Source organism: Protopterus annectens, chromosome 10.part0 (genome assembly GCF_019279795.1).
Source record: "Protopterus annectens isolate FY-2018-M chromosome 10.part0, PAN1.0, whole genome shotgun sequence".
NCBI classification, from domain to species: Eukaryota; Metazoa; Chordata; order Ceratodontiformes; family Protopteridae; genus Protopterus; species Protopterus annectens.
The window spans coordinates 108,209,376-108,235,207 of NC_056744.1; the positions used below are offsets into that span (position 1 = coordinate 108,209,376).

At 43.0% G+C, this 25,832-nt stretch overlaps 1 protein-coding gene across 2 annotated transcripts in view; it reads left to right on the forward strand.

Moving 5' to 3' along the window:
• Positions 1-25,832, forward strand: part of AATK (apoptosis associated tyrosine kinase) — a 2,480,061-nt gene that overhangs the window by 788,092 nt on the left and 1,666,137 nt on the right. The window lies entirely within an intron of this gene.

Sequence of the window (25,832 nt, forward strand, 5' to 3'; positions counted from 1 at the left end):
CCACTAGAAGAGTTAAGGTTCGTATTCTGGAACATTTAGGGGACATCAGGAGGAAGAATATGGACAGCCCAGTAGCTTCTCATTTTGTTACAGTACATAAGGGTGACATTAATGGATTTAACTTCAGTGTTTTGGCTAGACCCCATTCATTTAGAGGAAATTTTAAAAACGAATTAAATAGGTTGGAAAGTAGGATGATCTTTAATTATCACACTTTATACCCTAGAGGTATGAATTTAGATGGTGGCATGGTCTGATACGTTTGTCTGCTTGTTTATTAACCTGTCTTACTAACTTGTTCTTCTTAGCTAGTTTATATAATTGCACTTTAAATATAATTGTACTTTAAATATTTTTGCATTTAAAGGTGTGTATTAGTGTAAAGTTTGTTATAGTTTTTTTCAGCGTACAGTTTATTATTAATTTGTTTAAAGAATTGATATTTAGAAAATTTATATATTTCATGCTTAATATTAGATATATATTATATTTAATGTATTTGCACTTTAAGTAGATGTAGTTACAGCCAATTAAGGCTGATGAGTTAATTGATGTGACTATTTATATAGGATGTTAGCATATTTCAAATTGTTCCACTGAAGGCGAATTGCCGAGGTACCAGAACGAATGGATTATTAAATGGAGCTTCAATTCCTGCCAGGAAAGCTAAATAGACTGGCAGACTAACTAAGCAGAAATCTCATGGACCCACACGAGTGGAAACTGAAACCAAAGACTTTCAACATGTTGATAAACAAATGAGGAAGCCCAGATATAGACCTGTTTGCCTCCACCCAGAACTACCAATTGGACAAATTCTGCACAAGGAATCCCCACAAACAAGCTTGGAAAGTGGATGCCCTGTCCTTCAACTGGAAAAATCTGTCAGTTTATGCCTTTCCTCCTCTGCCTCTCCTCTCCAAAGTACTACTGAAGATCAAACAGGACAAACCAAGGATGATACTGATTGCACCAGACTGACCACGCCAACACTGGTAACCCCTCTTGTGCAGTGTGTCACTGCTGGCTCCATGGCACCTGCCTCAGTCCCCTACCCTGCTGTCACAGCAGGAGAGCCAGATTCTGCATCCTCAGCTTCAAACCCTGAACCTGGCAGCCTGGCTAATTACCTAATCTCTCCATTACCATCCCTCAGTAAACAAGTGTTGGATGTCATTTTGGAGGCAAGGAGGCCTAGCACTAGAAAATCTTATGCTGAAAAATGGAAAATATTCTGTTCCTGGAACCAAACTCAAGGGATGGGCACAGCAATGCCCAATTTACCTCAGATTCTTCAATACTTAACTGAGATGCTTCACAAGGGCCTTTCTTTTTCCTCCATCAAAATTCATGCCTCAGCCATTTCAGCTCATTACAACACAGAACCACCCCTCTTCTCTCATTCACTGCTCAAACAGTTCCTCAGAGGAGCCACAAACTTAAGACCACCCAGGAGAGCCCCAACTCCAGCCTGGGACCTTAATTTTGTATTGGAAAAAGTCACTCTACCTCCTTTTGAGCCAGCTGCAAGTGCAGAGTTAAAATTCCTTTATTGGAAGACAGCCTTCTTTTTAGCAATCACTTCAGCAAGAAGGATATCTGAATTACAGGCCCTTATGGCAGTGGAGCCTGTCATCATCTTTCATGCGGACAGGGTGTCCCTCAGGACCAATCCCTCCTTCATGCCCAAGGTAGTATCCAGTGTGGCTCTTAATCAATCCATTCATTTGCCAACCTTCTTTTCTAATTCACAGAACAAAGGGGAACGGATACTGCACTCCTTAGATCTGCACAGACAACTTAGATTTTACTTGGACAGGCCTAAACCTCAAAGGAAATCTGAACAACTGCTGGGGGCATTTGCTGCAGGGACAGAGGGGAAGGCCATTTCAAAGCAAACCATTTCTAAATGGATAGGCCATTGTATTAATTTCTGTTATAAGCACCATGGAAAACCTACCCCACAGGGGATAAGACCACACTCAACCAGGGCTGCATCTACCTCTACAGCCTTTCTCAGAGGTGTCCCTACCAGGGACATTCTAGAAGCTGCTACCTGGAGTTCTGTACATACTTTCACCAAGCATTACCATTTGCCAATTTTCTCTAAATCCAGAGCTGGCTTTGCCACTGCAGTCTTGCAGGGCCTTATAGCTGGTCCAAATGCTATCTAAATTTCTCCTCCCATCCTTAGCTTTGGGAATCTACCCAAACGTGATGACTGCAACAGTGAAACACGAAGAACATAGTACAGTTGTATACACTTACCATAAATGTAGATGTTCGAGTGTATTCACTGTTGCAGTCCTGGTTACCCTCCCTCCAGCCCCCTGTCTTCTTTTGGCTATACCTTTACTCTCCTTTACTATGCTTAAAAGCTTTTTGGTGTATTTGCTTTTTTGTTGGAGGTATGACCTTATATATATATATATATATATATATATATATATATATATATATAATTGCTTCCCATTAGGGGGGCACCTGACATCTGGGGCAAGAAAAACTGGTGTAATGGCGTCGGCTGCATGCTTTATACCCCTGACTACCTGACGTCATGGAAGATGAGACAGCAACCGATGCAGGACCCAAGACTTTGATAATCAGGCCGACTGAGGGCTACTGCAAGCAGATAACCCAAATGTGATGACTGCAACAGTGAACACACTCTGACATCTACATTTATGGTAAGTGTACACAACTGTACTTTCTTTTTATCTGCCTGTAAAGATTTATGTCTCTATTTCTGGCGTTCGCTGTGCTAGACTTAGAAATCTTTAAGGCTTCATCAGTTGTCTGACATGCAGAGTACAGTACATCCAGAAGGGGGGGATTGTACTCTATAATTGGACTAATCAGTAGTGTAAGGGACCGGTAACATCTTTTGTACTGGATGATATACCCTTGGCTATTAACTGTGCTAAGTATAAGGATTTTCTAATTACACTTACCATGTAATGGTCGAAGGACAGGGAACTGTCAACCGTGGTACCGAAGTCACTGACTATATTTTCATTTAGTAGTGGAACATTGTCTCTACTATATGTTGTGGGTAAGATTTGTTTGCTAATTAAAATGATACTACAGTTCTTGCATTCAGTTTGAGCCCATTTTCAGTATGCTAGGTATTAATTAGGGAAAGTTCTTTCTGAAGAGTTCAGGTATCAGATGACATCTTGGCAATTACACCCATTTTGCAGTCATCTACAAATTTAATTAAGCAGATGTCCTGGTTCTCATTTTGAAAATTAGAGAAGTAAATGCCAAAAAGGAAGGGCACCAGTAGCTTCATAATTTCAGATGAGGGACCTACTAGACAAACTATGTTGTTCCTGTCTTGTAGCCAGTTTGTTATGCATCTTATCAAATAAGGATTTACATGTAAGGCATTTAGCTTACTTATAATGCTCATATGGGATATGGTGTCAAATACATTGACTAGGTCAAGATAATCGACATGACCACTGTCACCAGCCTGTGCAACTGTCCTCAAGAATTTAGCTAGATTTAATGAGCAGGCTGTCCCCTTGATGAAGTCAAACTATTGAGAGTCTAGCCGAATGAGATTTTTGATATTTGACTTCGTACTTGATGAGATCAGTTATGATGTAATCTATAGCTTTGCTGATCAGGCTTTTAAGGCTGATGGATTAATAGAGGGGAGTAAGGGATTTAGGATATGTAAAACTCCACTGCCAGTCCTGAGTGGACAGGTGATCCGCTGTGGCGACCCCTAACCGGGAAAAGCTGAACGAAGAAAAAGAAGAGTCTGAAGAGATTTTTCAGGGTTGAAGTTTGCACTAAACTTGTTTATTGTTATATTGGCAATATCTGCTGTGATGGAGTCGGTGTTTGTGTTTAAGATAAGTTTGGAACATTGAGTATTGTTCTTTAATTACCTAACATAGCTAAAGAAGGGACTTCAGCTTATTGCTGTCTTCAGAAGCCAGCCCAAGTTCATGGAATATTTCACTAGTCCTAAAAGTATTATCTGAAGTTGTTAATCTTCTTCCTGTTCATCACTGATGGGTTCGGTTCCAAACCCTCGGAACCGAGTTGGCCTTATACCAAGTTTGCGTGCACCAAAAACTCTTGAACTAAGCTGCTACCCACAATGCCCTTTACTCAGTTACCTCAGATCTCGTTTGCCACACAGCTATACAGCTGCGTTTCACTGAGCTCTCCAGCTAAGTGATTTATCTTATACATTTACAAGTTTTTGTAAAAGTTTTTTCCTGCTTATAGTCTGTTCATTGATAGTTTCAGCTCTACCCACAGGTATTGCTTTCTTACCATTTTTGGTATTTTCTAACTTTCTACCCTTGTGGTATCTTATTACCAATGTTGGTATTTCCTCTCGTTCTTTACTTTCTTCATTTCCTCTCTTTCCTCACTCTTTCCCTTTTGTGTTAGAGTGTGTTCTGTTATGTCTGAAAAGAAGGGAACTACGGGGTTTAAACACTGCTCTTCTTGCAGTGGTAAACTTCCGAATAGTGACCTCCATGAAGAGTGTGTGTACTGTTTGGGGGTTCCGCATTTGTCAGCAAAACCCCTCTGTGATATTTGTGCTAGCTTCAGTCAGTGGATGCTGAATGAATGTTGGAATAAACTGATTTTGAAAGGCCTGCTTGCTTCGCCTTTTTCGGAGGCTATTTCTGTGATGCAGGTCTCATCCCCTCCTTCTTTGGACAAGAAGCATCCTCGCTCAGACCCCTCTTCACCAGCCGGTGACAGAGGTAAAAGCCATAAACAAAAGGCCCAAAAGTCTTCCTCAGAGCACCGATCTGCCTCCTCGGTTCCTACTACTACATCGGTTCTGAGCTCGGCTCCAGTGAAGCTTACCGAAGTCGCCTCATTGGCACCTACCCCGGCACCAATGACTAAGGTGCCGTCTACTGCCTCGGTTCCACTCAGCTTGTCTGTTCCTGTCTCAGCAGTGACATCGCCCATTTCCGCTCCGATACCGTTTCCGACAACAACCTCGGAGCTGTTTTTGTCATCCAGCCCTGTTGTGACCTCGGCTCCGAGCCCGTTCTCAGCACCAACCATACCATTTTTGCCGGTTTCTAAATTGGAATCATTGGTGCTGTTCTGTGATACACCACGAACCCAGTACTCGTTGACTGTGGACCTGTTTGCTGGACAAGCCTGCAGCCCCTTTTTGGACCGGCCTGATTCCCCCTCAGGGGCATCGGTGAGATCCACCAGGAGCCTTTCAGAATTGGATGTGGTGCACCTTTTTGACCAGCTGCTGACCGCCAGGGGAATTTCAAATTGGCCTAGACCCTATCCCACTCCAGACTTTGGGTCTAATACTCCAGCGACACCTACTTACTCTCCTCCCTTGGATCCCTCAGTTCCAAGGCTCATTTATCCAACATTTTCTAGAGGACCCCCTTCCTCGGCACCAACAATGACAGTGTCTGAGGCCCCGAGGCCGCTTTGGGTGTCGGTTCTGTCGGAACCCACCCTTCCTCAATCTCATGCTTGGGGGGGGGTGGAACCTCCGGTTCTGGTATTGGTTGTCGGTCCTGATTTTGGATCCGAGGGTGACTTCCGCTCAGAGTTTGCTTGAGGCTCCGTCCCCGGGGGCAGACTGTGTGGAGTGGGGTGTGACTCTGGTTCTGATTTTGTCTTCTTTGGTTCCAGGCCCCCACTCTTCTTCGGGTGGGCCCGCTTTCCGGGTGATGGAGAGAGTGCTTGCTTCTAGCAATCCTCCTATGTTGGTTATCCCCCAGTTCCTTCTGAGCCGCAGCTGTCAAATGCCACCCCCCCCCCAGGACTCCGAGAGCACAAGGCCCAGGAAACCCCTACTCAGGGTATTTCCCTTTCTGAGTCTTCTTCGGATGCTCCCACCAAAGAACCCCTTCGGAAACAGGTGTGTAAGAGGAAAAATCATGGACTCCCCAGAAGAGTCCCTCACGGAAAATACGGACTACAATGATGGGGAAGGGTCCCCACAGTCACCCCCTGATGATGTCTTCTTCAGAGGCATCATGGAAATCTTGAAACACAGGGGTGACTGGAAGCCCTCCAACCCTTCCTCAGAGGAATCGGTATTCCTGCAGGCCTTTCGCTCTCGGCCCTCTACTTCTTGGGTGACCCCCCCTGCCTATGAGTTAGTTAAGCTCTTCGTGCAATGGGCATGGAAGAACTCGAACTCCATTGAGGCCATACCCAAGAGATCAGAAAAGGTATTCTCCCCTCCAGAAGATCAACCCCATTGGTCTAGAGGTTTGCCAGTGGATGCTTTGGTGGTGGTGGCAGCCACGAAAAAGGACCTTGCTGAAGAGAGTCCTGCTCTTCACCCACCCAACATAGGGTCCCGGGCAGTGGACATGTTAGGGAAGTGAGTTTTTGCATCAGCAACCTTTGCAGTTAGGTCTCTGAACTTTTTGGCACATTTTACGAGGCTCCAGAGAGATCTTATCTCCGAACTCTCCAGAACCCTCACAGGCCAAGTATCAGATGGAGCATGAGATAAAGTTGCTTCCCAGCTTGCCACCCTAGAGTTACTATCCATTTCACCCATGAGGTTGCTGTCACATGCAAACGAAGGAGCAGCTAGAGCTGCAGGTGCAGGCGTAGTCATGAGACGTCAAGCCTAGATGTGCATTTGTGACCTCGCGGACTCCTTCAAGTCTTCCTTTCTAAATGCCCCTATCGAGCCATCAGCTCTGTTCACTGCTAAAGTCAAGGATACATTAGCCAGGTGCGAGCAAGATGGGAAGACCTTGTCTGCCATTGGCCTATATTTTTCCAAACCTCAGCGTTCCTTCTCCAGGAATCAGAGGAGTGGGAAGATGTGGCACAAGAAGTCTCAAGGTCCTTTCCGAGGTGCACATGGTGAGGACTCCTCCAGAGGCAGAGGGGGTTTCAATAATGGAAGATTTCCCTTTTGGGGCAGAGGGGGTCCCTGGACCCAGGGCTGCAGAGATTCCTTCTCGGGTAGACCTTATCAGTGTTCCTGAGGCACTGCCCGATTGCTTTCTTCTGGAAGCAGTTGGGGTGGATTTTTCTCTGCACCAAGCTGCCTGGCTCTCCATTACAAATGATCAGTGGGTGCAGAGAATCATTACCAGAGGCTACCATATTCCCCTAATAGCTTATCCAAGACCTCCAAAATCCCTTCTCGATGTTCCACCCAGTCAGACGGAGGAGGCAGTGTCTGAAGTACGAAAGCTATGTCAAAAATGAGCCATCAAACAGGTCCCCCCAGATCAATGTGGATCAGGGTTCTACTCAAGATTCTTTTTGGTGTCAAAGAAAACAGGGGACTGGAGGCCCATTCTGGATGTCAGCCAACTAAACAAATAGGTAGTTCAGACCAAATTCTGCATGGTCACGATTCAAACCATCCTCCCCTTTCTGCGGAAGGGTGTGTGGATATGCTCATTAGATCTACAGGATGCGTATTACCATATCAAGATGGACAGGCACTCCAGGAGCCTCCTTTGCTTCCAGTTGGGAGCCAGTCACTACCAATTCAGAGCCCTGCCTTTCTGTCTCTTGACAGCCCCCAGAGTGTTCACGAAATGCCTTGCAGTGGTAACAGCTCATCTGAGACTTCAGAGATTTCAGGTGTTTCCGTACCTAGACTATTGGCTCCTCTCCGCCCCCACCAAGCATCTTCTGGTTAGGGCCCTCCGCTACACCCTGGTTCTAGTGGAGTCACTAGACATCACCATACATTGGGAGAAATCCAACCTTCAACCCTCACAACAACTGGAATTCATAGGGGCAATATTCAACGCCCAGTCAACCCTGATCTCACTTCCTCTCCACAAGCTTCAGAGACTAAGGGCACAAGTTCAAGTGATACTCTGTTGAAGAAAGGTGTCTGCAAGGGAAGTTCTCCAAGCCTTGGGATCTATGGCTGCAGCCATCCCTATTGTTCCCTTAGCCAGACTACACATGAGATTACTACAATGGCTCCTTCAGGCCCAGTGGATACCCAATCTTCATCCCCTGACCTCACAGATTCTCATCACCAACACTTGCAAACTAGATCTCCTCTGGTGGATGAGTATGAACCAAAATCTTTGGTGTCACCCTATCCAGTCTCCCCAGCCTAGCACCACGGTGACCACAGATGCTTCCCTGATGGGGGGGGGGGCACTTCCAGGGAAAGTCAGTCCAAGGTACATGGTCGGATGTAGAGGTCAACTTGCATATCAATGTCCTGGAGTTAAGAGCGGTGCTATTGGCATTGCAAGCTTTTCATCCGCTCCTTCCATTCGGAATGATTACTGTCCAGATGGACAACGTGCCTGTGGTCTGGTACATAAACAAACAGGGAGGGACCAAATCCTACCCCTTATGTCACAAAGCCATGAGAATCTGGCAGTGGGCGATAGCTTCCAACCGCTTTCTGATCGCAATGCTTATCCTGGGGAGCTCCAACGTGATTGCGGACAGGCTCAGCAGATGCATTCTCCATCCTCATGAGTGGTCTCTCAACCCAAGTGTGGTGGCGGAAATTTTCAGCCGTTGGAGCCAGCCATACTGCGACCTTTTCGCCACCCCCTCAGACACAAAATGCAGCAGCTACTTTGCCCTCTCTCCCTCTCTCGGGAAGTCACCGAGAGACGCTTTGATCCACGATTGGCCCATGGGTCTCCTTTATGCTTATCCTCCAACTCCTCAAATTCCCCTTGTTCTAAGGAAAGCTATTCAGTTGAGAAGCAAGGTGATTCCCAGTGCCCTGTTCTGGCCTCATCAAGTATGGTTTCCCCTTCCTTCGACCTCATCTGTTACAATCTCCTTGGATCCTAGACACTCATCAGGACCTCATATCTCACCCACAAGGGCTGACTCCCCAGAATCTGTCCACTCTCAAGCCGACAGCTTGGTTTCTCCACTTCCGTTAGTTGCCAGGCAGGAAACCCTCTCTTCACCCGTACGTGATATTATCTTAGCCTCTCATAAACCATCCACCAGGAAACTTTACAGGGACAGATGGAAAAAATTCTCTGTTTGGTTACATAATCAGAAGCTAGACCCATTCTCAGCCTCCATAGTCACTATTACACATTATTTGGCTGAACTGTTCGACAATGGGGCCTCAGCTTCCACCATTCGAGTCCATCTAGCAGCTGTTTCCAACTTCCATAATGGGTCAGATGGAGGCCCGCTTATTTCCTCTCGCCTTTGCAAGACCTTCATCAAGGGTATTTTCCACAGCAGGCCACCCATCAGACAACCAGTTGAGGCATGGAATCTGTCCTGGGTTCTGCAGTCTCTTTCTCTGCCCCCTTTTGAGCCGGCTGTGACATGTGACCTAAAATTCCTGTCATGGAAATCCTTATTTCTGGTGGCTATAACTTCAGCTAGAAGAATTTCTGAATTACAAGCATTATGTACCAAGAGCCCTTATCTGATCTTTCATAAGGACAGAGTATCACTTTGCACTAACCCATTGTTTCTCCCCAAAGTGCTTTCTGACTTTTTGATTAACCAGTCCATTGAGCTCCCTGTGTTCTTCCCAAATTATTCCAACAAGGGAGAATACCACCTACATTCCTTGGATATTCATAGACAATTACATTTTTATCTAGACAGAACTAAATCCTTTCGCAAGTTGGACCAGCTTTTCATCTCCTTTGCGGGTCCTAGAATGGGAGGCACAGTATCAAAAGTTACTTTGTCTAAATGGATCAAGGATTGCATTGCCTTCACCTATTCACTTACGGAGGGATCTAAACCTGGCCAAATCAAAGCTCACTCAACTAGGGCTATTGCAGCATCTGTTGCCTTCCACTCTAGGGCCTCCATGGATGACATTTGTGCAGCTGCCATTAGGGATAAGCCCCACACCTTTATCAAGCATTACAAATTGGATCTGATCTCCAGGGGAAGAGCAGCCTTTGGTTCAATGGTTTTCAGGAATGTTCTTCCATAAGGGCCACTCAAGTTCTCCAAGTAGCTGGGGACTTGGTCCCATCAGTGATGAATAGGAAGAAGATTAACAACTTCAGATAATGAAGTTATGTCTTACCATAAAGTTCCATCTGAGTTGCTGATCTTCTTCCAGTCATCACACCCTCCCACCGACCCCCTCCAAAGGTTCCTGGCGGATCTTCTGGGTCTTTGTGGTGTATTAGGGTTTCTGTGCAGAGATGGCCTCTGACTTATTTCTTCTTTTATATGTTGCATGCAAACTCGATCTGAGGTAACTGAGTAAAGGGCATTGTGGGTAGCAGCTTTGCTCGAGAGATTTTGGTGCATGCAAGCTTGGTATAAGGCTGACTCGGTTCCGAGGGCTTGGAACCGAACCCATCAGTGATGTCTGGAAGAAGATCCACAACACAGATGGAACATTATGGTAAACATAACTTATTTTTTCAGTTCCCTCGTAATGGTTTTATACTATCCTTGTTATAAGGAGTTTTGGATCTGCTGTTTTTTTTTTTTCTGCTTATTGTAAAGTGTATTTATGTTGGTGTATCAGCAGGGTGATTACTTTTGACTGCTGATTCTATGCATTTGTCTAAGTGGGTGTAGAACTCTTTTGTGAATTTGACTGCCATGTCATTGTCTAAGCTCCTGCTGTCATAGGTGAATTTTGAGATTGCATCATGTAATTATATGAGGTTTGTCCATTTGAAGTCTTTAAATTCGGAGATGTTGCTGTTGTGAGCTTTGGAGATTTTAAAGGCAATTGTCAAACATTTATGGTCCAGGACAGACCACGATAATGGTACATGTAAAGGCTATGTTCATTCTCACATGATGGACCTCCACCATGTCATAGTTATGTTTGCTTTGGGAAAGGGTCTTGAGGGCCCTTGTTATGTCAGAAATCCTGACACCTGTAAAGCAACCGACTGTAACCTTGTCCTCGCTCAGTCTTATAAGTGGAGAATGAATGTGCCAAACAAGTGAGTCAGGAGTCACTAAAACATGATTTGTTAGCAGTAGAAGATCAGGAGCAGTTTGACTGCTGGTGATGTAAAGCTGGAGGTGTGCCCGAAAGACACAAGTTGGAGAATTCCCTCTGAGTCCTGTTCTTACTAATTCTCGGAGGCTTTGGTAGGGATTTTTTAATGGCATCAGCATATGACATTTTAATGTGATTTTTTTGAGAATGTGGTAGCAGTGAAGGAGTGAGTGTATGATTCTCTCTGTTCATATTTCTAAGTAAGAGGGATGCCTCCAAATTAGTTAAATATTTGGACCTCCTACATTTAAGTTAAACATTTGTTATCAGTGGGCATAAGGCAATTCTTATACTGGCTGAGGACATCAAATGCTAAGATGCCGACAATAGAAGGGAAGCAAGTTTACTGAACTTCTATAATGTCCAGTGTCTCACATATTAGATGGTGAACTGCAGAGATAATTTAATGGGACTAAGTAGCATAATTTAATAAAGCAGCTATCCAAATACCCATGATGCTTCACAAAAATAACCAGTGTTTATTGTGAATAGAGCAGTGATGCAGTTACACAAACAGAGGGGAGTGGCTAGTTAAGCAGTAACTGATGAGCGGGAGTGGGTATATTTAGGATTTACCCACAGTTGACGTGGTTTGATCATGGGGGTGAAGCCCGAGTGATTAAATGAAACCAACAGTGGGTAAATCCTCATATACTTACATCCACAAGTCGGTTATTGCTATTATAAAATGCCGTTATTTAAGAAAGTTCTTTAATTTTCTAAAATAATGTCTTTGTATAACAATACTGTAGTGCTTCTCCAAGCTGTTTCCTCATTCTTCCACGTGTGTTGATGTACTGCGCATGCATATAGAACATACATTCCCACGCTTGCATAGCACATCAGTGCTTTTCTGTTGCCTTTTTTTTTTTTTCAAACTATAAAATCTAGACAGTGTAGAGGTACAAAAGAGACAGGGTGGAAATACAAAGAAAATCAGATAAATGTCTTTAGTTTTGCAAATGTGCCTGATTTTCCTTGTATTTGCTCACCCCTCCATACTTATCTCTCAGTCTCTTAGCTCAAGAAATGTGGACAAAGCCTGAAATGATAGTGGTCAAAGGCCCCAAAATAGGGACTAATTGTAAATGTTGCTCTTTTACTTAGAAAGCTGCTAGAATAACAAGATGTGTGCTATTGTGCATTGTGTGAAGGATGTGAAGAGTGAAACAGAAATGCACGTCATTATTTAGTGACTTCACTCCTCTGATTTGTCAGAAAGCCAGAAATTTTATGAGGAACATACCAAAAATATGACAGAAAAATCTGGACAGTCTGTGAAAATCTGAACAGTTAGGATGTATACCTGTATAGCATATATTAATAGAAGAAAGTCTGACCACTCAATGGTACTTCAGTGACTGGACTTTTTTTCTGTTGGTGTATGCTCGATTTACAGTGGGCACACTGGTTGGGTTATTGTCATTTAGATGTACACAAGTGTAGATTAAATGAGATTTTGTGCAATCAGCTCATCATGGGACAGACAAAAAAGATATCACATACATAGAAAGATATAATTTAAAACAACATATTATAATACTACCACCATCTTGTAAATCAACTCTACACTTAAGTATATAACTGCATATATTCCTAGAAACACACACTTGTTAAGATACTAAAAACTGAATCAAATTACTTGCAAAAGAACCAGACCGAGTACTTCCTAAAAACATTAATATGAAGCACTTTTCGTCTTGTCTTTTAGCAAAACTTCTTCAGATGGCGGATACTTTCAATACTACTGGTTATATACACATTAAATTAGTCACATGATCAATTTAAAAGCAATAACGCACACACTTTTTCACTACAACCCTCCCATAACATTCCATCTGGCATTTAACCCCTCAGCTCCCATTATTCCAAAAGAAAAAATAACTGTCAGAATTCAACAGCCAATAGCATTTACACTTACAAACTGCCTGTAGGCAATCAAAACTCTTGATCTAGCCACACTGTCTCTTCTCTCACTAGTGCAAACACAGGATTGAAGTCTTAACAACTTGACCATTTAAACATCAAAATACAAGGCAGCTATAAACTAGAATTTGTCTGCAACACAGGCAAAAATGTTTGTGTAACTGGCCTTAGCATTCTGAATAGTATATCATCCTTTGTCTGAAAAAAAATGACATTACTTGCAGTTGTAGACATTAAAAGTTGTACAATTCTCAAAAAGGATTTGTGCATACTGCCTTCATGTCTTTGCATTATTTCGGTGCATTGTACGCAACCATATTTTGTTGCTATATTTCCTGGGACATATATATGAAAACAGGCTATGTGTCACAGTGTTTATATTTCATTTACTTACTGCAGTCTGCAAGTGCCTCCGGCCCCATTCACTGGAAGTTCACACCCTTACAGTTTAACATTCTGGTTTATCAGTACTTGTCACTCCTCTTGATTTGATACACTAGAGGCCCTACCTGTTTGACCATATTGTATGGTCCTTCCCAATTTGAAACAAAACAGCTTCCAGACACAAATTGTTTAACATGACCTGTTGGCCCTGTTTCAACTGAATGATGTCAGCTGGATCTCCTAACATTTTGTACATCCTGCCTGCATGAAATACAATCATGTTGTTGATGGATTCCTGCAAAGTTTGTAACCAAACCTGGTGATGTGTCACTGTACAATAAGAAGGCTATGTACCCAGAGATGGGTCAAAAGGAAAATTCAATGGTATTCTTCTTCCTGTCATTAATTCAAAAGGTGAAACTCCTGACTTAGCACTAGGTGATGCTCTTATTCCCAGCAAAATAACTGCCATATGCATGACCCGGTTAGGTCCCTGCTCCATACAAGCTTTAGTAAGTCTCTCCTTAATGATCCTATTCATTCTTTCTACTATTCTGTTAGACTGACGGTGATATGGAACGTGGAATCTCTACTAACAAGCTACACACTTATTTCATAACCTGACTTTTGAACTGAGTACTCTTGTCAGACTCAATGATCTGAGGCCATTCCCAGTGGGAGAAAATATTATTCCATAATGCAGATGCTGTAGTTTTTGCTGTCATGTCCTTAGTGGGAATAGCTTCCACCCACTTGGTAAAAGTATGTACCCCTACCAACAAGTGTCAGTAACCCCCTTTTGCTGGAGGAAGAGGTCCTGCAAAATCTATCTGTATACTGTACCATGCACACTCTGAAACTGGCACTCTCTGCAACTGAGGTTTTTTCAACATAGGGTTAGTCTGCAAGCATATTATACACTCCTCCTGAATTTCTTTACATAGTTTTTTCAGCTGAGGATTCCAAAACTTATACTTTATGACAGGCAAGATTTTCTGAAAACCTACATGACCTAGTAGCTGATGGTTGTACTTGATTAGCTGCTTAGCCAATAATTTTGACATGTAGGGCAAAAGTGCCCCTTGTTCTGTTTTAAACACATACAGCCTTACTCCAGGGACTGGACTGGCAGTTTTGCATTGTGACCTTTCATCAGCATCCCTCTGCGTGTCTTGGATCTTTGCCAGATCTGCCTCAACTGTTGAGCTCACTTAGCTCACCTCTGTTATACCTTCCACCTTAATCTCCTCCCACTGCACTGGATATAGAGGAATCCCATCCTTGGCAGCTTTTGTTGCTGCTACATCTACTATGGAATTGCCAGTAATGTGAAGATTACTGTCTTTTACCTGATGTGCCTTTACTTTGCAGATGCTCTATTTATTTCTGTTTTTCAACCCTAAGTCATTTAATTCCTTCAGAACTGCTGCATGCAATCAAGGTTTAACTTTACTGTCCACAAATCCCCTCCTAGCCCAAATTTCCAAATATATGGTAAGGGCTGTTACCACATAGGAGCTGCCACTAATAATGTTTAACTGATGGCCTTCATACTGCTTTGTAGCATGTAGCATAGACTCCAACTCTGCTCGTTGGGCTGACAGATACCCAGGAAGCTTACTCATACGAGTCTCTGGTTGCGTAGTGTTAGTGTAAACTGCAAATTGTGTATAATATGTGCCTTCCTCACAAAATCTTGAACCATCCACGTACACACACCTGGCCTCTGTATTAAATTTGTCTGAAAAAGGTGAATTAGGAACTTTATCTATCTGTTCCTCACAAACATGAGGAGTCCCTTCATAAAGTAACTGTTGAGACAGGTAATATTTTTCCCAACCTCTATTGAAATATTCTTCTGTTCTAAAGCTATAATCCACTTAGATAATGTGGTTTGATTCCCAGCTCTGCATCTGTCTGAATACAGTAGGGTCTTGACTGTATGGTGTGGTGTTTGCACTATTATTGGAGAGAACTGTGTTATAAATTCTGACTGTTGAATTCCCCAATATATAGCTAACAAAGCCTTTACACAAGGGTGATAACCCTTCTCCACTGATGTCAACGTTCTGCTAAAAAAGTTAATAACTCTTAGCCTTGTGTGAATTCCCTGCTGTAGGGTATGAGGGTATCTTTGTAACAGGATTGCAGAAATGCTGTCATTCCCTGATGTTGCTTGCAAATAAAAGGGATATTCTGCTGCTGGTATGATTAATTCAGTGACTACTGCCAGCTTTTGCTTCAGTATCTCCACTGACTTCTTTCACTATTGTGATCATACCAAAGTTGTCTGTAGCACCATCGAATACCTTTACTGGGGCTCGTCAGCTGGAAAAGCTCCAGCGTGCTGTGGAAACATCTGTAGTACTTCTGCTGTAGTGACTAACAGATTGGAAGAGCAGTCACTGTGAACTTGCTAAAATATATGCTGCACTGGAAACTGGACCTGAAAGGGTTACACACTACAACTGTGTCTGATCTTCTGATTGTCCAGAGTAGCTGCTGGGTTGCAAGAATTATATGTCTCTACCCAGACAGCAGACCTGTTCGGGTGATCGCCAAACCTTTTATCCGACAAAGTTTGGTTTTGTTAAAGGCAAGTCATTCCTGTTAAACCTGGTGGACTTACATACTGACAAAAAAACAAAACTAGTGAAAACAAAAAAAAAAAAGAGAGCGGATTTGTAGAACTAAACTCCTTTATTGGTAAGCACTTTCGTTGGCAAAAGGTAAGCCAACTTCTTCAGACCATCGAAAAACATACAAGATACAATCCCATGTGAAAAGGAATGCCTTTTATACACAGTGTTAGTCTAATCAAGCAATTAATTAATTAAGTAAAAAACAGTCAACAATAAAAAACCACAAGTAACCATTTGTTTGCTGAACCAGAGATTTGTTTTACATAGGTTTTCCTAAAATCAGTAAACCTTAGACAATAAACTTTCTCAAGCCTAATTTATCTCAATATTAAAAGTACCAAATCACCCAGCCTTGTGATGGTACCATAGTTACTTTAAAATTACTATCTTTTAAAACCATGTATATTAAAAGATCCTAAATGGATCTATTTATTCAAAAAGGCTTGTAATACTTATCTAGCTAAGGCTTTTATTTTGAGTAAACATTTGATAGATACATATTCATTTAAACCCGGCATAATATAAGCCATGGTACGGATCTACCATGTCAATTCTATAAACCTGGTGGACTTCTTCAAAAACATCAACTGAGCCGTAGATGAAGGCAAATCTGTAAATACTGCCTACCTTGACTTAGCCAAGGCCTTCGACACAATACCACATTCTGGCATCACCCCTGGAATAGGCACTCCCCCATCACTCCTTCCCTGGTCTTCTTTTGGATGCCTGAGCAGTAATCAAACCCAGGTTTCCTAGGCTGTAGTCAGGCTGTATACCTCTGTACCACAGAAGCAGTATGTTTCTCTTTACATAATTCAAGGAGGTCTGCCTCAAGTCATTGACAGTCCTATGCAGAGCTACAGATGGCTCATCTGGCTCCCGGGGCTGGTACCGGTACTGGTGTCCCACCCTGTCAGTTCTTCAGACGAAAAAAATGGTATTTGGCTTTTTGCTTACTGTAGAAAGCTGATTGGTGCATTAGCTTCCTACAGCAGCAAAATCTACTCTCCCCCCCATCAACTCATCCAAAAGAAAAAAAAAAGACTTTGGCTTTTACTGTAGAAAGCCAGTTTGTACTTTTGTCCCAATAGACTTCTTGTAGATACACATCCCCAACCCAGCTCTTCAACTGAAGAGCGAACATAACTGTAGCAAGCCAATGTTGCTTTGCTTCACAACGTGCTTTAATGCTTTTCTGCTGGAACTTTCAGTCATGCCCCCAAATACTTTTGCCCCACCCTTGCTATAGTACTGACAATGCCTACTGTGACTGTCATATGTGTACTTGTGGTGCAAGGACCTGACTGCTTACATGATGTGGTGAGTCCTGTCACATGAAAGGCAACTGACCATGACCCTCTCCTTGTACAGCCTTGTGAGGCCTAGCAAATGGTGCATCATTGTGTTTAACTATATGGAGTCGCCTATGACTAGAATGTTGGATTGTGTTGAAGTTTGCTTTATGGGTATTTGAAATGAGTCATTGTGACAGTTAAATGTATGTTTTACTCTGATTGCTGCCTGTATTGTCTGTCAAGTTGCTTTTCATAGATCTTTGTGATTCAGCTACATTACTTTTAAGATTTTTTACTGTTTTTGCCTTATCTTTTCAAAAAAAAATGTTCCTTGTTTCCCTTTTCAGGCTAGTGCTGAATTCAGGGCTGTGTTACAAGTTTCTGAGTTGCCCATACCTTACTTGGATAGAAGGAGGTTTCTCTGTTCACCTGTGAGAGAGGGAGCTTTGAGCAGCCATCTGAACCTGGAGGAGTGGTTCCAGCCCAGAAGTTAGTAGTTTATAGGCCATTTTGGGCTAATTTCTATCTCTTTCATTTCCCTGCTGTAAAAACCGTGTTTGCACGGTTTTGCACATCCGGGCAGCACTGGTTAGCTAGAGCTAAATTATTCCCAGCTCCACCAAGTGTACTCTTCAGTTTTTCCCTTGGAAGTAGTCTAACTCTCAACCTAAGCACTTAAAAAGCATCCTACAGTCCAGCACTTGCTCAGAACTAATAGCAAGCACTAATATACCCTGACACTTGATTGCCCAGCAGGGCAAGGCTCATTATTCACCCCTCACCAACCAAGCGACTAAGCAGCTCACCCTACTATTCAGGCCAACTTCAGGTGTACTCTCCAGTCCAGCTGGTGAACCTGGGTATCCTGAGGCAATGTTACAACTGCCTCATGTACACAGACAACCCTCTCCTCCTACCACAAAACATTAACATATGTGAGAGATGCAATTATATAGCTAAATTGGAGGCTAAGGTCTCTCCACACAAGACTGGAACAGGCAGTCATGAGGAGAAGGTTAACACTTGCACCACACCTCCAGCCTCACAAAGACATACTAAACCAGCATTGGCAAAAAATACACATAAATACACATAAATACACTAAATCATACTTGGAGGCTCTAAATAAAAACCAGCAAAAGCATCAGAAAGCTCCAAAGCAGACACCCACAAAACCTGCACCTCCCGTCACAAACCAGACAACACATAAAACACAAAATCAGTGTGCCGCACAATCACAGCCCTTAAGGTGAAATAACATACTTAACACACTAGTAATAGGTGACTCTATAGTCAGGCACACTGACGTCCCACTCACTAGGCTGGACAAGGAGAAGGTTACTGTTAGCTGCCTGTCGGGACCCAGAATCCGCCACATAACACAAGCACTCAGATCACTCCAGAACAAGTACAAATATGACTGTGTCATTGTTCATGTTGGTGTGAATGACCTGAGACGTACCTCCCTAGACTACATGAAAAGAGACATGGAAGAGCTCTCTGATCATATAGCCCAGGTGGGTATGACCCTGAGTAGCATCCTGCCCTCACCAAGAATGATACCGCCGTATAAAGAAAAACGTATCAATTTCAACAATTGGCTAAGCTTCTGGTGTCATTCAAAGGGGATCCAGTGTCTGTCAGCCTGGGATGACATGCTCGACAAGCATCATTGTTTCGCAATAGACGGCTTGCACCTGTCACCCCTAGGCTTTCGAATACTGGCCAAGGCTCTTGCTGCCTCCATAGTGCCTTTTTTAGGCAAGGCTCAAAAGTAAAATCCACCTCTGTAAATAGCACAAATAAAAAATGAGGGCTATGCTACTAAATGCCAGGAGTTTAAATCTCAAAATGCATGCGCTTGAAGCACTCCTCAGTATGGAGAATGTAGACATCTATGCAGTAACTGAAACCTGGTTCAAGGCTCCACAGAGCACCCCAGCACTACCGGGCTACAACTCATACCACACATTTCGGCCACAGAACATGGACCGAAACACAAAAGGAGGGGTTGTATCCATATTCATCAAGGATACCTACACCTCCAGGTTAGTGGCGCAGCATGATACCTCTGAGATCATCCATGTGCAACTAACATAGGGCAAATCTGCAATGCAAATTGTGGCCTGCTACAGATCACCCTCCATGACCCAGGACCACTGCTCTGCCTTTCTGGAGACACTGGAAATCATGAAGGTCTTACCGAACACCCTGATATTGGGTGATTTCAATTACCCTACTTTTAACTGGGAAAACTACTCTAGTACAAACTCCCAGGTCTAGCGCTTCCTGGAATTTATCAACTCAAATGCCTTGGATTCGCGGATAAACTCCCCTACCAGAGGTGAAAACATATTGAACCTAGTCATCATCAACATGGGCGACAGGTGTTCCGCACTGAAGGTCAACCCGTCACTGGTTAGATCAGACCATAAACTAATCACTCTGGATGTCCACACCACACCACCACCCCCAACCAAGGAAACCACAGTGAAAAACTTTTCTCTAGCAAACTTCACCTTACTTAAGAGAGCGGTGGTAAGTTTCACAGCCCCCATGCTAAATGATAACAGTGTCCAAGATGCAGGAACCTTTACAAATGCACTCTATGAGCACCTACAAGGATGCATGGATCGTGCCATCCCTAGAAAAACCAAGACTCACTCCCCAAAGAGAAAGAAACCAGTCTGGTGGACCCTTGCCATAAACAGGCTATACAATAGAAGGAGGAAACTAGTTCAGAACAAAAGCAAATCCCAAGAAGGAAAGATATCCCTGATCAGTATCAGTAAGAAACTAAGGCCCCTCATAAAATCATCCAAGGCTAACTTCGAAAGAAAAATAGCCAAGGATTCGAAAGATAACCACAAAGCCTTCTTCAGCTATGTCAAGAATCTAAGTGGCAACTTGCAGATATGCTCTGAGCTAGTGCAAATTAGCACAAAATATACTGAACCTACTGATATTGCCAACATCCTGGCAGATAGATTCAGTGCAAACTTCACCCCCTCTCACCCCCAAAAGGGCCCACAACAATACCGGAAAAGTGTAGTGTCCCGGAAATCACAGACGCACAGGTGAAAACAACCCTTTCAAAAGCCAAAAGCACAGCATCAATGGGGCCAGATGGTGTCCCAGGCTGCGTCCTGCACAAACTACAGAACGAACCCCCCACCTAAACACACTGTTCAACCTCAGCCTCTTCACAGGCTACATGCCCATAGAATGGCGCACAGCAACGGTTATTCTGCTCCACAAAGGAGGGGCCATAACTGACCCTGGTAACTATCACCCCATAACCCTTACTAGCCTGGTCTGCAAGGCTATGGAGCACATCATCATGGAACTCATTAACAAAGACATTAGGAACCTCCAAACATTTGATCAGTTCGGCTTTGTTAAGGGCAGATCATGCCTACTAAACTTGGTTGACTTCTTCGAGACAGTCACCAAGGCCATAGATGAGGGGAAGGTGGATCATACAGCCTACCTTGACCTCACCAAGGCTTTTGACACCATTCCCCACTCAGGAATTATAGAAAAAGCCACTAGGCTGAACATAAACCCCTACATCACAAGATGGTTTGCCAACTGGCTTACAGACAGAACTCACACGGTAAGCATAGCGGGCTCCAGGTCCGACTCTAAACCAGTCACAAGTGGTGTCCCACAAGGCTTGGTCCTGGAACCCCTACTGTTCAGCATATCCTTCTCAGAAGTACAGGCAAACACAGGAGGACTATGGTTAACCAAGTTCGCCAATGACTGCAAACTGGGAGCCGTAATTGACTCTCCGACTGACTTGGACATTCTCCAAAAGGGCCTTACTGAGACGGGCACCTGGTGTCAAAGTCATGGTCTCAAGCTAAATGCCAAAAAATGCATAGTCATCCCATTTGGGAAAAACAAAATACCCATGAATTACCACATAGGTGGCAGTCCCCTTAATACAGAAGAGATAATAAGAGATCCTGGGGACCCAGGTAGATAGTAATCTCTCCTTTGACAATCATATTGCCAAAGTAGTTAGGAAATCCTTCTATGTGGCCCATCTAATTACTAAAGAGTTCGTATCTAGAAATAAAGAGGTTATATTGCCCCTCTACTCGTCACTCATCAGGCCCATCATAGAGTACAATGCCCCATTTGGGATGTACCTCACAAGACACTTCCAACAGCTGGAAAGACTGCAAAAGTACCTCACTAAGAGGGTTACTGGCCTCAAACATATGTCCTATGCAGCCCGACTGGAAAAACTCCGGCTGTACTCAGTGGCATATCGCTTACTCAGAGATGATCTCTGCCTGACTTACAAAGCCATGTCCAACTCAGAATTGATGGACATGCTACACCTAAAGAAATCCAAGTCACTGCCAGCCACTCTCTCTAGTGAGCTAAACCTTGCCACAACAATAAGTAGAACATGCTGGAGGGATAAATTCCTGTCACAGAGACTCCCCATGCATTGGGAAAAAATTCCTAACTACATTAGGCAGAGCCCATCACTAACACTCTTCAAGAGAAACCTTGATGAGTGGATGGGTAACAGAAAATACACTCCTGGGATCACTTCATTGGCTCTTCTTGACAGAGGCTCAGTTAATTAATCAATGGGGCGGCGAAAGATGACACACTCTGGCTAGGCTTATAAATGCCCTCGGGCAGATAGCCTAGTACCTACCTATGAACCTATGAACCTAAGAGGCCCAGCATATGAAGGCCTTTGTGTTTGATCTGAGCTGTGTGTGCTTTGTTAGTGAGACAGATGGTAGAGAATGGTTGTCAAAGCTGTTCCTGGCTAGTACGTAGAAGCAGTTGATTTTACGACCCCAGATTCTGTTGAATGGTATAAGTAAAAGGCGTCTGCTGTTTTGCTTTGATTTAGGTTGGATCTAATTAGTTGTATGAACTGAAGGAGTACCACTGTGATGTTTTCTAAAACCATATGAGAGGGGGAGATATGGTATATATGAATAACTATTATGCAAGTGGAAGATGAATGCATTTTAAAAATTTGGAACTGAGAAGAGAGGAGCACAGTTCAGCAGAACATGTCTGTGTGGACATGACTGGAATCACTATAGTCTGTCTCCAGATTTGTGAAGCATATGAAGATGTAATGGAGAAGGTGGCAGTTGTGGAGAAGGAACAGGCAATTACGTCTGGTGATAGTTTAATGTATTCTGCAGGAAGGTTGCAGGCAGAAGATGGAAAAGGCTTATAGGTTTTTTCTTAGCTTGAGGTTGTAACTGGTTGGACTGAAGTTCAGCTGGTTGGTTGTTGTTGGATGAGTTGGTGCAGGGTATATTGTCATGTGAGTGTGCATAAGGACTGAGACAAGCTAATAAAGTGGTGTCTGAATTTTGTAGCATTATCCATTGGGGGGGGGGGGCCGCGGTGGTGCAGAGGTTATCGTTGTTGCCTCACAGCAAGAGGTTCTCCTGTTCGATTCTCGGCTGGAGCACCATCTATGTGGAGTCTGCATTTCCTCCCAATGGTCGAGTGACGTTAAAGACATGCAGATAGGTGCATGTGTGAATGGGTGTGCCTTCCTTAAAGGTTGGGTGTCAGGCTGGCACCTCGGATACGTAAAAATCCACTGGCAATCATTAGCGGACCGGAGCTGCACTGTGGTGACCCCTAACCAGGAAAAGCCGAAAGAAAAAGAAAGATCCATTGAGGGTTCTACAGTGGATGTACTTGGCTGGTTACCATTGCTAGGTCTGATAAGCTCACTAACTGATTCTGAAATTTGTTCAGAGCTAGTCTGATATATGGATTTCTGGTGCTGGAAGTAAAATTTCTTGCTGTTTATATACATAAACTTGAATGTTGTTATAGAGCTCATTGTTTAAACTAAGGACTAGAGAGGATTTATTTTTATGGGGTTCCTTCCTGGAATGATTGATACAGGCAGTCATAGTAGCTTTCATTTCCTTTGTAATCAAAGACAAAGTGCTAGCCATGCTTTTTTTAAAATCTGAGTGGGGCATGATTTTTTGGGTGGTAAGTATTAAAAGTAAGTATTAAAATGAGCATTAGGAGAGTCAAGGTCTGAGGACAGAATAATTAGTTTGCATAAGGACAACTTGAAGGTGAAGGAAGTGAAAGTCCTTGATATTTGTGCTAAAGATGGAGTGTTGGGTCATACAAATTTTGCTGTGAGACCCGCATGTGTATACATGGGATAGGTCACAGTGGGTACCTGAGACTATAACAAAGTTTGGATGTTACATGGTGATAAGGAGATAGGTCCTGTTAGACTGCTTTCTCTTCCTGATGCTTTGTGAATTTGATAAATTGTGGTAGTCCACAGAGCTGGACATATAGATGTGTGTATAAGAAAAACAATCATCTAATTGATATTAAAGTCTTCTAAGACTCTAAGTGCAGATCTGTGAAAGTAGTCTTAAATATTTTGTTATATGGAGTTGGAAGGATGTAGACATACCCCAAAAATAATGTGGAGCTGATTTAGACATCTGTGAGGAAGGAGTCTCCCTACTCCTGGTTTTGGATTTGTTGGGGTGCAGGATGCAGGTTAGGGAGTGCAGTAATGCTATTTGTCTGGCTTGCTTGAGTACGCAGTTCCTACATAGTATGTTATAACCTGCTGAAAACATCACTCTGTCCTGTATGTCAGGTTTTAGCCTGGGTTCTGTAATTGTTAATGTATCTGTCTTAAAATGGGAAATCTGAGGGTGTAACTGAACAGATTCATTGCAATTACTTTATTTATTTACATGGGTTACCGTGAGTCAAGTATGGAAATGCTTTATTGGATGAAAAGGGAATAAGAGGGTGATACATGTCTGGAAGATACAAAGACCAGGATTAGACTGTATGTTACCACAGCTCAGGGGAAATATTTTTTGCTTGAGTGTAATGTTTGCTATGTAACAATGAAAAAAAAAAAAGATTTTTGCAAGAGAAATTATCTGGCTTTATTTATAGGTTTGTGTAATTCATAATGATGCATAATTTTATTGCATCTGCTCTGTATGGGACATTAGAGAAACTTCAATAGATGGGTGGATGCTCTAGGAGAGGGAATGTCATATTTTGGTAGTGGGGTTTACTGCTGCTTGGGTGGTAAAAACAAGGAGCTGGGTGCGGTATTGTTTGCCAGTGAGGCAACAGCTTCTAGAAGGCTATTGGAACAATGTTAGTGTACCATGACATGGACTATGGAACGATAACTTGCATAGCATTTTCTGATGACACTGGAGTAGAAGGGAGAAGATTAGCAGGAAGAATATGGAGAATTATGTCTACAAACTTGTTGAAAGTGGTTGACATTTTGGAGTGTTGCTGACTAATTATATTTAACAAAAAATGGATGCTTGCTGAAAAACTATCCTTAGGGATCTGATTATATTAAGGAGGTTGAATGGTGACTACTACATACAGCTGTTCAGCTTTGGGGACGTTTTGGCTGTGTGCAGTGGCATTATAGAACCCCACCCCAACAGCAACCGAGTCTGCCATTTACTGAGCATGTACCAGTTTTGCGGAGCATGAAATTGGAGCAGTTCAGTGCAGTAGTTATACTTGTCTGTCTAAGCTAAGTAGCCTGAGCTTTTCCTAAGTTATGTGTGGCTACAATAGGAGGACATAGTTTGTGCAGGCTGTAGAAAGCTTGTCTTGCAGTGAACTGAAAAGCTAGGGTTTGCTTTCTGTGAAAAATCTGTTGTTTTGCTGGTATTGCTTATGACTGTAATCTGCTTGAAACAAGCATTTACTAAATGTTCAATGTGTATTATTATCTTGGAGCTTTTTTCCCCGGGCCTCTGCTGAAAATGGACATGTATCCAGTCGGACTCTCCCGGTCAACAAATGTAACATAAAATAAAATAAAATAAATCAATAAATAATTATTCATTAGCCTGCACACCAGCTAATTAGTGTGTATGATTCATTAGTCACCACAAGGTGGCACGACTGAAAAAAATACTGTCTAAGATGGTGGTTTCTGTAAAGAATATACCCGGAAGCTGACTCTGGGATACGTTCACTGGAGGAATACCAAGATGATGAAGATACAGTGAGAATGCCTCAGTCGCTGATACTGTATCCTGAAGCTGTACAGCCCCATGTTGGCATCATGTGAGAACTGGGCTCAATGAATTGACATTTACTTAAACTGAATCAGATGCAACTAAAGACCTTCAGGATTCTTACATCCTTGATAGATTTCTTCACTTTTTGGACAAGATCACCCAGCTGATGGGTGCCTTCAAAATCCTCTTTTCTAGTTGAGCTCAAGCTTTCTTCATGCCTGAAGAAGGACTAGAGTGTCTTAAAACTTGATGTCTTCTTTCATTAAAGCTATTGGTCATTTTATTTCCATGGTGACATCCCTGCCTTTTGAGACCATTGGTGAACTTTTTAATTTTATTGCTTAACAAATTATTGATATGAAAGACAAATTATATATACATTAAGCAATACTGATGCAATATATTATGTTGTTGTCTTTTGGCTTTTCCCATTTAGGGGTCGCCACAGCAGATCTCCGGTCCGCTAATGATTGGCAGTAGATTTTCACATTGCTGAGTTGCCAGCTCGGCGCCCAACCTTCAACGAAGGCACGCCCATTCACGCATGTCTTTCGGAACGCCACTTGATCCGCGGGGAGGACATGCA